We start from the raw sequence: 16,490 nt of genomic DNA, 5'->3' as shown, positions 1-16,490 counted from the left end.
TTTAATTTTAATGAATAGCTTATATCCCTGATATTACTGTAACAGGCATCCTACCATGGGATAGAAAAAATAAACAAATTTATGAAGTAAGGGTTTGTTTGATTATACAGTGAGATAACTAATCTGTAGTCATTCTTAACAAATTATCTCTGTGTAAACTAGAGTCATTTAGACTTTAGGCTTAGTTTTGCTTTTCATTCACATGATCTAAAAACTGTAGGTAACTTGATCACCCAGTTGTTGTAAGAATATTCAACTCAAGTCTCTGAAAATACCTGTTCTTTCTGGTTCCTTTAGATAACCCTGAGGAAATCCTTCAGAGAACTGGGCTGGAGCATTGGTGAAAATGAGCACTTGGACACCTACCATATTCTATCATTACTGTTATAAGAGAAAGGATCCATTTTAAGCAAACGATATCAGAAGATATCAGGCTGGAGGAGATTTGATGAGCATGATTTCGCAGGCCTTTCAGTTTGCTGGGGATGTGCTTGGGAGGGTAGCCTTGGTCATTGGCCTGTTCAGGAGTGGATATTGTCAGGCAGAGGGAAGATCAAAGTCATAGATTTCCAAATCTCTTTTACTCCCAACTATAATACTCCATATCCCAGCTTAATTACTTAAATGGTTACAGAAACTACCTTTAGCAAGGAAACTACCTGTGTCTAATACCCTAATGTGTTTTCTTATTTTATAACCCATTGACCCCAGTGCATAGATTATACAATAATGACTGGACATCATCACTTTCCAGGCACATGGAATGAAATATGTGAAGATGACCAGTCTGAACAGACACAACCAGTTCTGAGCAGGACCAGCTCCACACTATGTGGGGCCTAGACAAAATGAAAATGCAAAGCCCTTTCTAAAAAAAAAAAAAATGTTAAGAATTTCTAGGCACCACCAGCAGAGTATTAAACTAAGTACAGGTCTGTTCTGAGCTCAGGGTGCAATGTGACTATATAGGTTGTAAGGTCATAAAGGTGGCCCTGGTTCTAGATCTAGGCAGACTGAGTACAGTAGGCATCTCTAGAACCTACTCCAGAACCTTGTCTTTATTCATTTTTAAATGCTCTATTCTTACTCTGTGTGTGTGTGTTATTTTGATATGCATATAATTTTATTGTCAATTCAGTTTGTTATTTACAATGAAGTATAGGGGATTACATTTTTTTTTGTTGTGGTAAAAAACAAATCGGATCTACCCTCTTAAATTTTAAGTGTACAGTACAGTATTGCTTATTATAAACACAAAGTTATACAGCAGATCTCTAGAACCTCTTCATTTTACGTGTCTGAAACTATACCTATTGAACAGTAGTTCCCCATTTGCCCCTGTACCAGCCCCAGGGTAACCACCATTCTACTCTTTGATTTGGTGAGTCTGACTACTTTAGATACCTCGTATAAGTGGAATCACGCAGTATTTACCCTTCCTTGACCGGCTTATTCGGTTAGTATAATGTTCTCAAGGTGCATACCGGTAACATATGATAGGATTTCCTTCTTTTTTTATGACTGAATAATAGTCCAATGTGTATGTGTGTACCCCATTTTATTTGCTTATCCATCACTGGACACCTCTTGCTAGTTTGAATAATGTTGTAGTGAACAGAGGAGTGCAAACACCTCTTGTCTTCATTGTGTTTTAATTGGCCTAAATATCATTAACAAATAACAGCATTCTTTTGCAAATAGACAAGAGTTCACCTACTAAAATGAATAGAATAGAATAATTTTACTGATTTTGCAGACTACTCTCTATTGAAATGACCACCTTACATTACCAAGCTGGCAATGCAGGTATCAAGCTAACATTCCTGAGAACTGGACTCATTCTGGGGGAATGTGAAATGGTGCAGGCCCCATGCTGTATGCTCTGTGAGAGTAAGGGGCACATGGTGCTACCTCAGAAGCCTCTACAGGGTTGCATTCCATTAGTAGAGTAGAAAGATACCACTCTCAAAAGGATGCTCTGAGACTGAGTAAATATTTGCCATAGGCCCTCAGCTCCTTCAGGCAGAGAGGCCTGGGGCATTCAGATATGAGGACATCTCTATTAAAAGTTAAAGCTTGAGTTACTTGTGCTAGAAATGCCTCTAGCAGAATCAGCAGGCTCTTTGCTAACTCTGGAATCTGTTTTCTTGTTTGCCTGAATCTTAGTTGTTGATTAGAATCCTGATTAGAATGTTTCTGGGTCTTTTACTTACCCAATCTTGTTTTGCTTCAGGGAGGAAAGTGAGAAAGTTCAGGTTACAGCAGTTTCCCTTTGTGAGGAACAAATAGCTTGCTTAAATATGCAAGTGGAAAGGGAAAACAAGAGAGAAAACTGGTTAAGTGAATGCTAGTCCAACTGTGATAGATCTAACAAGCGCTGGGTACTTCTGGCTTTCTCAGTTTTGGCCACTTTGCTGATCAAACATGTGAGCTGGGGAATGAGGATAATGTTTCCTTTTATATAGACAGACCTAAGTGTATAAATTACCTACAAACACTGTTAGGCTATTTGTACCTGTAGAGCCTTCATTGAGCACCTATATATACTATGAATTCTTTCTTTCTTGTGTGGTGCTGAACATTCCTTTTGTTCTAAAATTCTGTGACTCTCCAGTCATCTGTGATAATGAGGAGTGGCTACTATTTTAAACTTGTGAGCTGCTGTGGTTCTCTCTTCTCTAGCAGGGCTGCCCAGGAAGGGTCAGGATAGAGTTCCGGGCACGAGTGCTCAACATGGACCACTGGGCTGTAGCTGAGGAGGGAGGGCATGGTCCCAGGGGAGTGGCAGCAAGTGGAATGCACATTCAATGAGTCAGCAAGGCAGTTCTGTTATTTATGTGATATTTGGGCATGAACATGACCCTGGCTCTTATTTTGTGATCTTCTTCCAGGAGCTAAGAAACCAGCCTTTTATTGGTCCGTTCCCTAGAGTAATGCATCCAGGGCACTGTTTTTGGTCTTCACATCTTGAGGTGTGTGTGATAAAATTGGAAAGGGACCACAGATGAGCAATGGAATTGATTAAAGGCATGAAAAATAGGACTTAGGCTTTACAAAGAGCTATCAAAGGAGTTGTGGCTATTTTACTGGAGAGGAAATACTGAAGGGATTCTTAGTAGGCTTTGAAGTATTAAATATAGACACTGATGATCTCTTCCTGAGCAGACCTAAGAAAGCTAGTGGAAAACATTTAAATTAGATTAAAAAAGAACACCTTTTTAAAAGGAAAGATGACTGAACAAGGGAATGAGTCTCTTAAGAAAATTGAAGCATGCCTTTTTTTTTTTTTTCCTGTTCATGGAAGGCTTGATGATCACATGACTTCTTCCAGAATCTGTATTCCCTGGTCTCAGATTTTCTTTTGACCACACAAGATGATGTGAGCAACATTCTCTTTTGGATCAGGGGGTTTGGGATATCTTCCTTACCTGTCTTAATATTTGCCTCCCTTTTATGTTTCTCTTTTAGCCATTTGCCTTATGTTTGCAAGGACACTGGCTTCCCTGATATATTAGAGCAGGCTATTGACTATTGCTGGAGAGCTTGGGCCAGATCTGACCATAGTAAGTGGAAACTGAACCATGCAGCATAACCACATCTCTTTGTGTTGGAGGAGACAGAACCCCCCACTGCTTGGCCTGATACATGCAATCAGAAAGATGTAACAAGAAGACTGGCTAGATTTTGAAGACCGTAGTTTGCAGCCTGGTTCTACCATTTCCTAGTTGAGTGACCATGCGTGAGTGACTCAGTTACTGAATCCCATGTTCTTCCTTTATAAAATGAGGATACACATAACAATACCTACTTCACTGGGATTTTATGAGATTCACGTGACATGAAAAAGTTCTCTGTAACTTACAAAAAGTTCTCTGTAAGCCTCATGCAGCAGTCAGCCTTGGCCACTGGCCAGGGTTAGCTTTTTGCTGATACTTGCCTGGCTTCTAGTGTCCCTGTTACTCTCCTCTGCCACCTGCTTCTTCAGGCTGAGACCCTCATGAAACTGCTGGACTATCCAGGTTTCTGTCTTCTGCCTCCCAAGCAATATTTGGGGCTTCTTAAGTCACCATACATAGCTTTCCTTTTCCTCATTCTTTCAGGATTCTAATCTCAAAGAGATGACAACAGTGGGTGGTAGTGGGTTGGTCAGATAAACTAACTTCTCCAGTCAGTCAGATTTTAAATGTGCATCCTTTAGGAGATAACACAGTGTCCTAATCCATGAAAACACCTGCATCTTTAAGAAGGCTCATAAAGAATGAAGGTTATACTGGTGATAACTGGAATCTCAGCCTTCTGACAAGCCTGTAGGGGTATATTTCTGACAAAGAGACCCCATGAATCCCTCAGTTACACTATGAATGGCATTATCTGAGAAGCCAGGGACAGGGTCTTTCTCCTTAATATGTACTCTTACACACTCACATAGTCTCTCTGAGAATAGTCAATTCAGAGGTTAGGCTAGGGGCAAGTCAGAGAGCTAAATTTTGAACACTTGTCAGTAAAATAATGCTGCCTCTTAAAATAGCTCAAGGATGTTTCTGTGCAAGGTGCTTTCTGTGGATATTTGCATATATACTATATTAATATTATATATAAATATAAGTTTCTATCTATGCATAAGGTGTATCTTTAGCTACAGCATGTATAAAAACATATATTTAAGCACATGACCAAATATAAGTCATGAAACAAAAATGATTGAACTCACATAAGTTATAATATTTATGTCCTAAGGATGGCTAAACTTAGCTACAACATCTAATTTGCAGTGACGTCTTTCTTTAACAAGTTTTATAAGAGGGATGATTTAAGTCAAGGAAGAACAGTGACTCATTCACATGGTGGGCCAGTGGCTGAGCTAAGTTTAGAACAGAAGGAATGCTAGGATCTTCTGGGGCTTAGTTTTACTGTGAAGTCATTTTGATCTTCCACACTTTCTTTTATCATTCATTTAGGTAAAACTAGGAACTTGTAATGCAAAAGCAAGTTTCTCATTTTCCTTATTTAATTAGTTCCCTTAATATAGCTCTCTGTTTTAGGTTCTATTTTGGGACATCATTTTGTATCATTTGGGTTTGATTTGGTTGTTTTGCAGTTCATACTACGGAGTTGATTTTTACCTTTAAAATTATGACAAAGGTAAAGGTCTTCCAGCAATTAGATGTGGAAATGGGGAGACAATTGGGACGTGTAAGAAATTTTTTTGCCTCCAAAGGGAGGAGTCAATGATTTGAATAATACATTATCCACATTCATTCAAAAACCTTTCATTTACTGTATGAGCCAGGTACTAGGGCCAGAAGGGAGAGAAATTACCCTCAAGGAGCTCACATTATTTTGGGAGGAAGATGGAAATGCAAATATTGTCACGTTGGGAGAGAAATATAATAGGAGAGGTGTGGATCAAAACCTTACTGTGGGAACAGGCAGGAGGGATGAAGCTGGAAGGGTAGGGGTGGTTATTTCAGGCAGTCACTGACAAGAGCCAAGACTTGGAGATATGGTGTGTGTAGAGCAGTGAGCGTGGTGTGTGTGCAGCAGGACCTAAGTGAGTCTCCTTTGGATTTTAATAGTTGGAGCCATTTAAATGCTGAAAGGCTGCTTCCAACAGAAATTGCTCCATGGGAGGATGGATGTTGCAAAGGGAGGGAATCTGGAGTCCATGACCTTTTAAGATTCTTAAATTTCTCTCTAAATGATTCTTAAGGTTCTCCAAAAGAGGATTCAGATACTCTTGCTTCTGGCAAGCTGAAGGATAGGTCAAGACTTGTGACCTGCCTACATTTTCAAAATATGCCTCATGCTGGAGGGGAGTAGAAGATGCCACCATAAAATAGGTTACTTTGGCATACTGATTATTTTCAATTAAATTTACTTGAGAAACAGGTACAAGAAAGGTACTCGTGGCACCTGAATGGCTCTGTCATTGGATGTCTGCCTTTGGTTCCAGTCATGATCTCAGGGTCCTGGCCTGGGATTGAGCCCCGCATAGGGCTCCCTGCTTGGTGGGAAGACTGCTTCTCCCTCTCCCATTCCCCCTGCTTTTTTCCCTCTCTAGCCTTCTCTCTCTGTTGAATAAATAAATAAAAGAAAAAAAAAAAAAAAAAAAAAGAAAGGCACCCTGATCTCCTTTGTCTCCCTGGAAGAAAGAAATAAATCTTCCATGTGAAAGATATCTTTCCTGTGCCAGGAGGGTAGAAGTCATCCTTATCACCAGAGATGGGGAACTCAGGGCTAAGAAAGGTAGACAAACAAACTTTGTTACTTCTTCACTCAAATTCAAGAATCATTGGTTTGAGGAGAGTGGTTGTTCCAGGCACCTCATTTCCTTAATTGATTCAGCAACTCTGCACGTCACAGATTTTCTACCTGTGACCTACTGTTGCTACCTCACCTGGCCACAAAAAGCTGCTTCTTTTCTTGGCTCCTTGGTCTGACTAGGAGTCAAAAATTCCTCACTTATTCCAGCCTGGTCAGATTGGAATTTTCAAAAGGACCTTTCCCGAGGGAAAGCAAAAAGGGAACAAATTATATTCAGAAACATGAAAGCCATTGATTAGTATATGGATAACTAAAAGTTCAATTAAGTCTATTCACTTATTTAACATCTGCATTGAATCAGAGACACAAAGATAAATTAGAAATGTCCCTAATGTGAAGGGGCTCAGGGTTCTAGGGAAAGACAAATCTGCAAATAAATGTGTGTAATGAAGCATGAGAGATGCCATCATAGGAATCTGGCCTTTTCACAGGACTCATCAACAGAAGTGGGGCCTTTGTGGGACCCAAAGAATACAAAATAGTGAAAAAATAATTAGGTGCAGGCCTTGAAATTCAGCCTGAACTGCAACTTCATTAGCTTGCAGGTAAACATGTCTTTCCTTATCACAGTTTAGGTGATAGCCTCTTACAGCCTGGACCTGTATGAATTTTTCTCAGTGAAAAATTGGATAGCACAGTGTCTGACACTTAGTAGGGACTCAATAACTATTCGTTGAAAGAAAGAATGAATCTATGAAACAAACTAGTCTTGTCTTTCCCCATACTAAGAAACCCCCAACTGCAATGACTTTGGTTTGACCTTGGTCCTGTGGAAGTCATGGAGCTAGCTCTGTCATACCTAGCTTACCCTTTTCTCTCAGGGTTCCTGTGAAACCTGGACTGTCTAGGTGGATATTATTACCTGGTTCTCTCGTTTCTCCCTGAAGCCTGGACATGTGTGGGTGAAAAATGTTCTTGCCATCCTAGCTTCCAGGAGCATTAGGTTTGTTTGTTGGAATGTTATTGCTGCATTATTTAGGCTTCTTTGCTCTGGCTTCTGAAACTATTCTACATGTTCTTGGTCTGTATCTCAGGCTTATGCTTAATTTAGCTGTGCTTAGTCATAAACCAGATGGTAATAGCTGGTTACACCAATTGGTTAAGCTTGGTTTTCTCATTAGTCTTCGGCTATAATCTGATTTGATGTAAATGTTCACTGTGTGCTTCAAAATGGCGAACTCCGTCTTTTCTCCACATACAGGATATATTTCCAGATTTTTCATCCTCGGTGAGGCTGTCATCCCTATCTGCTTCTCCCCTCTGGGATTGCCTATTTACTTTCAGCATTTGGTTTAGATTACATGTCAACCTAGACCTCATTTACAGAAGCTTTAGGCAAGACCTGACCTGAGCAGAACTTTTACTCAGAGCCTTGGTTACTGTGATTCTCCTGAATATTCTTCATAAAGGCCACTTGGCACAATTTCCCATTGCCTTGGCCACACCACCACTAATACAGCTCTTGCAAGTTTATGACTCTGTGTCTACAGAAATCTTATTTATTGCTTTGCCTGGTTGTCTTTGCTTCACATTTCCCTAGTTCGTCCCATCTTAAATTTTTCTCTGTTGTTGGACATTAATTTGTTTCTTCTTTGGAAACTATGATGTTCTGGGGTCGTGGTAATGTCTGCTTCTTTATTTGGGTGATGGTTCTGTGGGTAGGTTCAGTTTGTGAGATTTATTGAATTGTATGGTTCTCTATAAATATGTTAAGTTTAATAAAAGGTAGACAACCTATTTAATGTTACCAAAAAAGTGCATATTTATACACAAGACTTTATTTATTGTAGTTTTATATGCATAAAGCTATTGGATTACAAACTTTAAAGGCTCCTGCTAAATTGTTTTCAAAGAGTATATGAGTTTATACTCCCACCTTCAGCAATAAGTCTTATTACTGAAAAAACACTTTGATAATATATAAGCTAAACTGTTGCATTATTCTAATTTAAAATACTTTAAATAACCAAAACACTTGAACTTGGTCCAATTTGGAAACTTCAGCTTATAAAACTAATCTTTTTCTTTGTATGTTTATACATACATATGTATATGTTTTTATATACACACAAAGCACATAAGGATATGCATATCTGTATATACATATATGTAAAAATATCTTATATATATCCATATACCTATTGTGGAAAAACTGGAAATGTAGAACTCTAGAAAGAAAAAATAAGTCTAGATGATCTCTAAACTCTGAATGTTATGATCATAATATCAGAAATTTCACATCTAAGACCATATAACAACAGTCATGACAAAGGAGGCTAGTCTCAAAAATCATTTCTAATTAGAGCTGAATTTTTTTTTTTTTTTCCTAAAGGGAAAGCCTGGGTACATTTTAATCTAACAAAAAGCCATCCGGAAATTGTAGATACCATTGTTGCATGTCTACAAGTTACATATTTAGACAATTAAGCTCTAGGAAGAAAGAGATTTTCTTAGATAGGATTCCATCAAGCATTCAAATGGTGAATACTTTACTCCTACTAGTTGCATTTACCTTAAAAGTTTAGAATTTCTTTGTAATTTTGAGCACCTAAGAAAGTCTTGCTTGTTCTGGCACATTCTGAATTTTGTTTAGGAAACATTTCATTTGAGAACAAGCAACAGTGGAAAATCTGATGACTCTAACTCAGGAGTGATTGCTGCCCAGAAGGTGCATCTTGTTCCAAAATGCATCACTGTGTTTATACTTCTTGACTCTAATAGTCTTCCATCTTTCATACTGAAGGACGAAATGCCCATTGGTACTCTCTTCAATTCTCGGAGAATACTAAAAGTTGTGTGTCAAGCCTTGCTGAAACGAAAGGATTTCTTACCTGAGTGTTTTATTTCTAACCATGCTTTTAAAGCAGGCGTTTAAGCCAATTAACACCAACCTGTCTTAGGTTGGTTCCTCAGAAGCAGACCTTAAGTGGATTTTTGTGAAAGCTGTTTACTTAGTCGGAAGTGTCCCCTGATAGGGGGTTGGGAAGTGTGACTTGAAAGGGAAGAGGGTGTAGTATGAAGCAAAGTTCTACAAAGGAGAGCACTCATTCAAGTTGCCTCCTCCATCAGGCTGTAGAGAAGCAGGGTTTTATCCTTTGATCCTCCGCACCTGTCAGTCATGCAGAGGTTAGGGCTGTTCCTGGGGGGCGTAAATTCAGGTTCAGACAGCTGGAGCACAGACTACCAGAAAGAGGGCGTTAAGGACCCAGTGAGCATGAACATGGTGAAGGGATTTGAGGACACGGAAGTGGGTCATGGACAGCATTTGCTGCATTAGCTTATAGGTAACACAGGAGAGAAAGAAGCTGGGTCAGCCTGGGCAGAAGAAGTAGACATTTTCATCTAGTTAAGCTGATCCTCCTTGTCTTTAGTTCCATAATCTCTAGAAGCCACCATTTCCCATTGTCATCCCAGGAAATATGTGGGAGGACTTTCGGTGTGGGTGGGAGGGAAATAGTGCCAATAATAATATCATGGAGAAAACTCATATTTATGTTATATGCCAGGTTCAGCTACATGCTTTATATGTATTGCTGCATTTGGTGAGGCCAGTTTTAGAGTTTTAAGTTGCCTGTCCCAGGTCATACAATTAGGCTATAGCAGAATTGGGTCTCAAATGGTGGACTGAGAGCAAGTTCATATTCTCTGTCACTGTGCAGAGCTGCTCCCTAGCGCATCATCTCAGGCCTGTGGATCAAGTCTCTGCATTTGCTTTGCAAGGAAGAAGGCTCCGGAGGGCAGAATTTTTCATAAGGATGAAGTCATAATTCTTTCTTAGGGCATCATTTCCTTAACAACACTTATTACAACTTATAGTCACATATATATTATATATAATCATATACATATTAAAAATCATATATACTGTCTATGGTCTGAGTGCCTCAGTGTGCAAGCTATTTGGGAGTAAGGACCAAGCTTTTGGTTTACTGTTGATTACTGTGTTGCGAGTCAGTGACGGGGTTGCTCAGCATTCTCCCCACTTCCTGCATTGCAGCAGGACATAGGACGAGCTTCTCTTTTTACTTATGTGAATTTGAAGGTGAGACTGTCTTTGATGGCCCTGTGAATCTGGACAAGTTTTTTTAACCTCTTTGAACATTGGTTTTCCTGGTGAAAAGTGGGGATAATTGCACCTGTTTATAAAGATGTTGAGGTGGCTAGACCTAATAATTATATAGAGGGTCTGGCATACAATAGGATTCAAAAATATTGCACGGGTCAGGTACAAATTATAACTGCTGTGAGGATGGCTGGGAGAGGGACCTTGTTATTTTCTCTTTGAGTCATAACCAGGATTCAGACTCTACAAAGGGTTCTTGGCTTTGTTTCCAGTAAGTCTTGACTGTGGCCATTCCTAGCATAGGCTGTGCACCTATCTGAGGCCAGGCAGAACCACAGCCCTGTGTGTCTTGGCTGCTGTTGAGAGTTGACAGAGGGCTTTCTGTGAGCCCCACCTGCTGCCTTCCATCAGGTAGAAGAATTGGATCAAATAGGTTGTTCCTTAGCCACATAGCTTAGATCCTAGAGAGAATCAAGTTCCTGATGGTACTTCTATTAATCACTTAATATGTGAAGGAGAATCCCCAAATATACCACTTTGGCATATTGATGGTTTTGAATTAAACTTACTTAAGAAACAGCTGGTTCTATAGCATTTTTGAATCACTATATTGTACACCCGGGACAAATGCAACATTGTATGTCAACTATACTTCAATTTAAAAAAAAAAAGAAGAAGAAAAGAAACAGCTGGTGCAAGAAGGATCCTCCTTTGTTTCCCTAAAAGCAGGAAATAAATCTCCCATGTGAAATATACCCTCCCTGTGCCAGGAGGGTAGAAGCCATCCTCATCACCAGAGATGGGGAATTGGGGGCTGAGGAGGCTGGATAAGGGAACCTTGTTACTTCTTCAATGATCTGCTGCCCCGACCCCCAACTCCTTTGTCTTGTCAATTCTTCACAAATTTATTGTGTCCTTGTTTTTTTAAACAAGGAAAGTTTTTTTTTTTTTTTTTTTAAAAAGCTGCCTGCTTTGGTCACTTCTTTGAGGTCTCATATTTTTATGGGTTCCCATTAGTATGAAATTAGATTTGCTTTTCTCCTATTACTCTGTCTTATGTCTTTAATTATTAGATCAGCCAAAGAACCTAGAAGGAAGGAAGAGAAAAGTTTCTGTCCCTACATATGCTTAGAAGCCAGGAACACCAGAAGCGTTGTGCTATCAGCAAGAAAGTATTTCTCAAGGAGGTTGAAACATATTTGTTTCCCTACCCTTCCTGTCCATTCAGAGCAGATTCCTGTTGTCATGGTAACAGAAACAAGAGCAAGTAAGAGTTTTTGAGTGCCCTAGATGCTTTTGTACCGAAGGGTGAGGTTGAACTGAAATGTGGATTTAAAATGAAATATCATTTTCATCTCTCTCTCTCTAAAGAGGGCAGATGTCATGATTATACCTCTGTCTAGCCCCCAAAAGTCAGCATATTCAGTCAGTGCATTTGAAGAAAGAAAAGAGAGAAAGGGAGATGGAAAGAAAAGATGCTCTTCTCTTGTCCCCTTTCTCCTTCCCAAACTATATCATCTGGTGACATCCTTCTGGGAGCATTTTGCCTCTCTGGGCTCATGAGCTGTATCCCCAACACATACCAGTTTTGAAGAAATTTGTGACTCACCCCTACCCACATCTCTATATTTCAAATACACATTGGTTAGATTCTGTTTTTTGTTTTTGTTTTTGTTTTAAACATAGATTTAACTAAACAAACAAACAAACGAATGAATTTGGTACAGAGTTTAATGAAGGAGAGTGATTTTACTTACTATTCTCTCTGATCCAAACTGTGTTCCCTACCCTGGAGGCTCTCCATCAGTTCAACACCCTTTTCCCTGGCAGCAACACTGAGGCTCATGTCTGTACACCCTCTCAGTTCTGTCCTTTTCTGTCCCTCCTCTTCCGAGGTGCCGCAGAGAGGAAGGACACACAGAGCACGCTTCCGGCACGAGGGTGTCCTGTCTGTGCCCCATTCTCTGATTTATCTGACTCCCTTTGGAATCTCCATGACTCAGTTCCACTTCTCTCATCTCATCTCGGGGCATCGCTCGCCTGATTCCGTGGTACCCCTGCACTCCAGAGTGTGTGTTGAAGGGCATCAGTCACCCAAAGTAATCTCTATGTTCAAGGCTTTAAGCAGTTATAACTAGAAATCTGAGTTGGAGGCCTGAGTTCTGGGTGGGACTGTGCAAAGGCAACAGCGAGAGTGCCAAAGGAAGAAAGGATGCAGAGATGGGAGGGGATTGTGATGCTGATTCTGGAGGCATCCAGAATAAGGGGCAGAGAGCTGAGCCCAGCTGGCATCCAGGATGTTGTCTGTGGAAACATCAGTTTTCAGGCTGTGGAAACTCAGTCAAGCTATGGAACTTCTTTATACTTCAGTTTCATCATTCATAAAATAAAATAATATTAACACCTACCTTAGAGTTTTGAGGATCGAATAGAATAATATCAGCAAATTATTTCTTGCTATACTTTGGGGATAGGCTCAAGGCTTGATAAATTTTATTATTATTTATAAATACTATTTTTATTAGAGATGAACTTTGTTGATCTTCACAGGCTATCTCAAGAGAAGTTATTCTTTTGAACCAAGCACCTCTGTTGGTAAATTTGAGAACAAGAAACCTCAAAGGTTTAAATGGGCAGGATATCATTTGTAATACTTCATTAAGTATACTCAGTACATTTGGACATCTGAATGTAAGAAAAGAACTTGAGGGGCGGGGCGCCTGGGTGGCTCAGTGGGTTAAAGCCTCTGCCTTTCGCTCAGGTCATGATCCGGAGGTCCTGGGATGGGGTCCTGGGATCCAGCTCTCTGCTCAGCAGGGAGCCTGTTTCCTCCTCTTTCTCTCTGCCTGCTTCTCTGTCTACTTGTGATCTCTCTCTATATAATAAACAAAATCAATCAATCAATCAATCAATCAATAAAATCTTAAAAAAAAAGGAAAGAATTTGAAGAAAGCACTCTTAACATTTGCAAAGCTGGGGACACCATTATGGGGGTCTACAAACCATACTTCTAAATTCTGAAAAGACATCAAGCTACCAAACTATTTGTTTTTACTTTCTTTCTTGACACATACACTTTTTTTCTTCTTTAAAGATCTAAATGGTTTTATTAAGTGATTCATGAATCAGGCAGCAACTTATCTTGCAAGTAAGGAGATGTTCCTGACACATACACTTTCGCAGTGACCTGGAAGGCTGTTTTTGTTTTTGTCTTTAAAATAGGGTTTTAAAATAGCATTTATTGCCTATGTTTCTAGTTACAAAATTAGTATGTGTGTAATGAACATTGTAGTTAGGCATTTATCCATTGTGCTTCAAGCTTTAATGCATTTTCTCATTTAGTCATTTAGTCTTAAATTATTTATTTATTTATTTAAGTAATTTCTACACCCACCGTGGGTCCCAAACTCACAAGCCCGAGATCAAGAGTCACATGCTCTATGGACTGAGCCAGGCAGGTGTCCCTCTCCATTTAGATTTATGACAATTTAATGAGGAATGTCCTATCATTATCTCAACTTTAAAAACTGAGGCACAACAAATATAGAACACATAGGAAAAAAATCACCCACAATTCCACACTCAAAATTAACCAACATTATGATGCATGTTTATTTCAGTAATTTTGAATTTAGAATCCTTGGTCTCCTTGGTGGTTGTGACACAGGAAGAGCAAACACTGTTCCTTTGCCTGAGACTAGGCACCCCAACCCCCCATTCTTGCCCCTATCTTGCATGCACTTGTGTGGGCTCTCTGTTGGTTACAACCCTGCGGCTGAGGGCGAGTCCCCTAGGTGTTGTCTAGCCCTAGAAGAGGGATTCTGGAAAGTGGGCTTGCACAGCTTCTGGAAGTAGCTTGTGTTGTTTGACCTGGGAACTCTGGGGTCCTAGGCATTCCGAGTGTGGTCTAGGAGAGGGGGTGTCGCCTCTGGGTGTGCATGTATGTACCTTTGGCTCTGCAGTTGCCCTCATTGGCAGGGCTGGGGGAGGTGCAGTTGGACAAGGGCCTGAGAAGGCCCTTCTTTTGCTTGGGTCCAAGGGAGGTACTTCCTTCCTGGTACTGAGAAATCTGGTAGCTTAAGTATTTAAACGTTTCTGCACACCACTCCCCCCTGCAACTTCTCTGGGCGCTGAAGATAGTAGAATGAGCCGCGGGGAGAGCGTGGAGAGACCAGCTACCGAGGACTAAATGTCAAGCGCTGGCGCGGTGGGGTCCAGGGAAGCCGGCAGCCCACAGCCCTGCTCTTCGGGGCGGGGTCGGCCAGAGCTGCAGCGCGGGTGACGTCAACCCCGACGACTCCGCTCAGGAAGGAAAAACCGCCTCCCTGCTCCAGCTCCGGTCTCCTGGTCGTTGCCCTTGGAGCGGTGACGACTGTTTGGGGGAAGGTTAGGGTTAAGAGGACAAAGCACGTTCTAGGGGAAGTAATAACTAAAACTGTAAAATTATTTATCTTGTTAGGAAAAGTACAGTGCCTACTTAAGTTAAAAAAAAAAAAGTTTTTTCCTGCACAGTTTAGGAAGCTGATTAAAGCCTATTAATAGTCTGTATTTAACAAATAAATCTAGTAATGCGTTACTATAATTATATTCTGGTAGAAAAATTACCTTTGTTAGTATCACAATCTCAGTGCTTGCTTATGGTTTAATAAAAAACATTTAGAATCAACACCATGTTGCTGAATTAATTAAAAACACCATTTGTAGTTGTATTTGCTGAGTAAAATATGAGTCACTGATTTCAACAGTTCATTCACTCATGCAATAAATGTTTATTAAGTGCCTACTGAATAGATATTTGCCAGATACTGTACTAGGCACTCTAGATACTATTAAACAGTGGACACAAGGAAGTATACTAGAGATTCAGGCTCAGAAAGGGAAAAGTTTTCCAGAGAGGATGAGGTAAGTATCTGGTTAGAAAATATTTCCCCATTCATAATATGCTCTTGTTTTCCAATACCACTACCTGATTTCTACTTGCTTAAAAAATGTAAATTTTGGAACTTAGAAACATTCCTCTTCAAAATGGCTCTTTGCTGTAATTTCCAAATCCTGCTTATCCCTTATCTTCTGTCCCTCTGGAGTCATGTTTTAAACATATTGACCTGGGTTGACTTTCCTATTTGTTTCATGACTCTATTGTGTGGTGCTGGGGTCCAAGAAAGGGTATCTGATGGCCCAGTCTCTCTGCAGGCATGCAAGAACTGAGATATGGCAGTAATTCCAACAGTGAATTTCAATGCTTGACGCCTAGTAGATAATAAAAATTGGCTGGGTGTTGGAATACCACACTGTGCCAAAGATTTCATTAGCAAATTTAAACCCCTATTAACAATGGTACCAGTTCACCCACATTCTGATGAACATACATCTAGTTCTTGCTTCATTTTTCTTTGTGTTTATATATGTGTAATAAAGCAATGGAAGTGGAAAGCAAGAATCCGTCCTAAAAAGAATGGGTATGGGGAGCTGAGAAGACTGAATAACAGACTCGTTTAGAGATCATGGCTGTATATTCTAGCTAGTTAGAATTCTTTCCCCACTTATTTAAACATCAGCTTCCTGACAGCATCTCGGTATGATATTTGAAATATTATCAGTATAAATATATGCCTATAAGTTATTGGAACTTTGCCACTCTAGAAATAGGGAAAAATGCATTAGTGATCAAACCACTTAGGGTTTAAAGAGTGTGACTCATGGCCATCATCCTTAAATCATATTCTAAGTGCTGTAAGCTCTTAGTGAAGCTTCTTGCATCATGGACAATAGCTACCTTCTTCAAGAAGTGATAATAATGGCTCTCTTTCTCCCACAGTACTGGAATTCTTTAATTTCCTTGGGTACATAGGCTGGAATCATATTTCATCTAGTAGGAATTTATGTGGATAAATAAGCTTTACTTTAAAAAGACGACTACCTCGGAAAACTGATATTAGAATGAATGCTGCCAGTCCTATTGCTTTCCTTCTATCACCTCACTGAAGTGAGCCACCCTGAGAGTTTGGTGGGAGAAGAGAGGAATGTGGCCTTCTTGGTGAAAGGGGAACAGGCTGGGAAGGTCCTGAGTACAGGCTTCCGGAAGGATTTTTCATTTTGTCTC

Source organism: Mustela putorius, unplaced genomic scaffold, assembly GCF_011764305.1.
Source record: "Mustela putorius furo isolate JIRA1106 unplaced genomic scaffold, ASM1176430v1.1 tig00003858_pilon_pilon_pilon, whole genome shotgun sequence".
NCBI classification, from domain to species: Eukaryota; Metazoa; Chordata; class Mammalia; order Carnivora; family Mustelidae; genus Mustela; species Mustela putorius.
The sequence above is the reverse complement of the archived record's forward strand: the minus strand, read 5'-3'. Positions refer to the sequence as shown.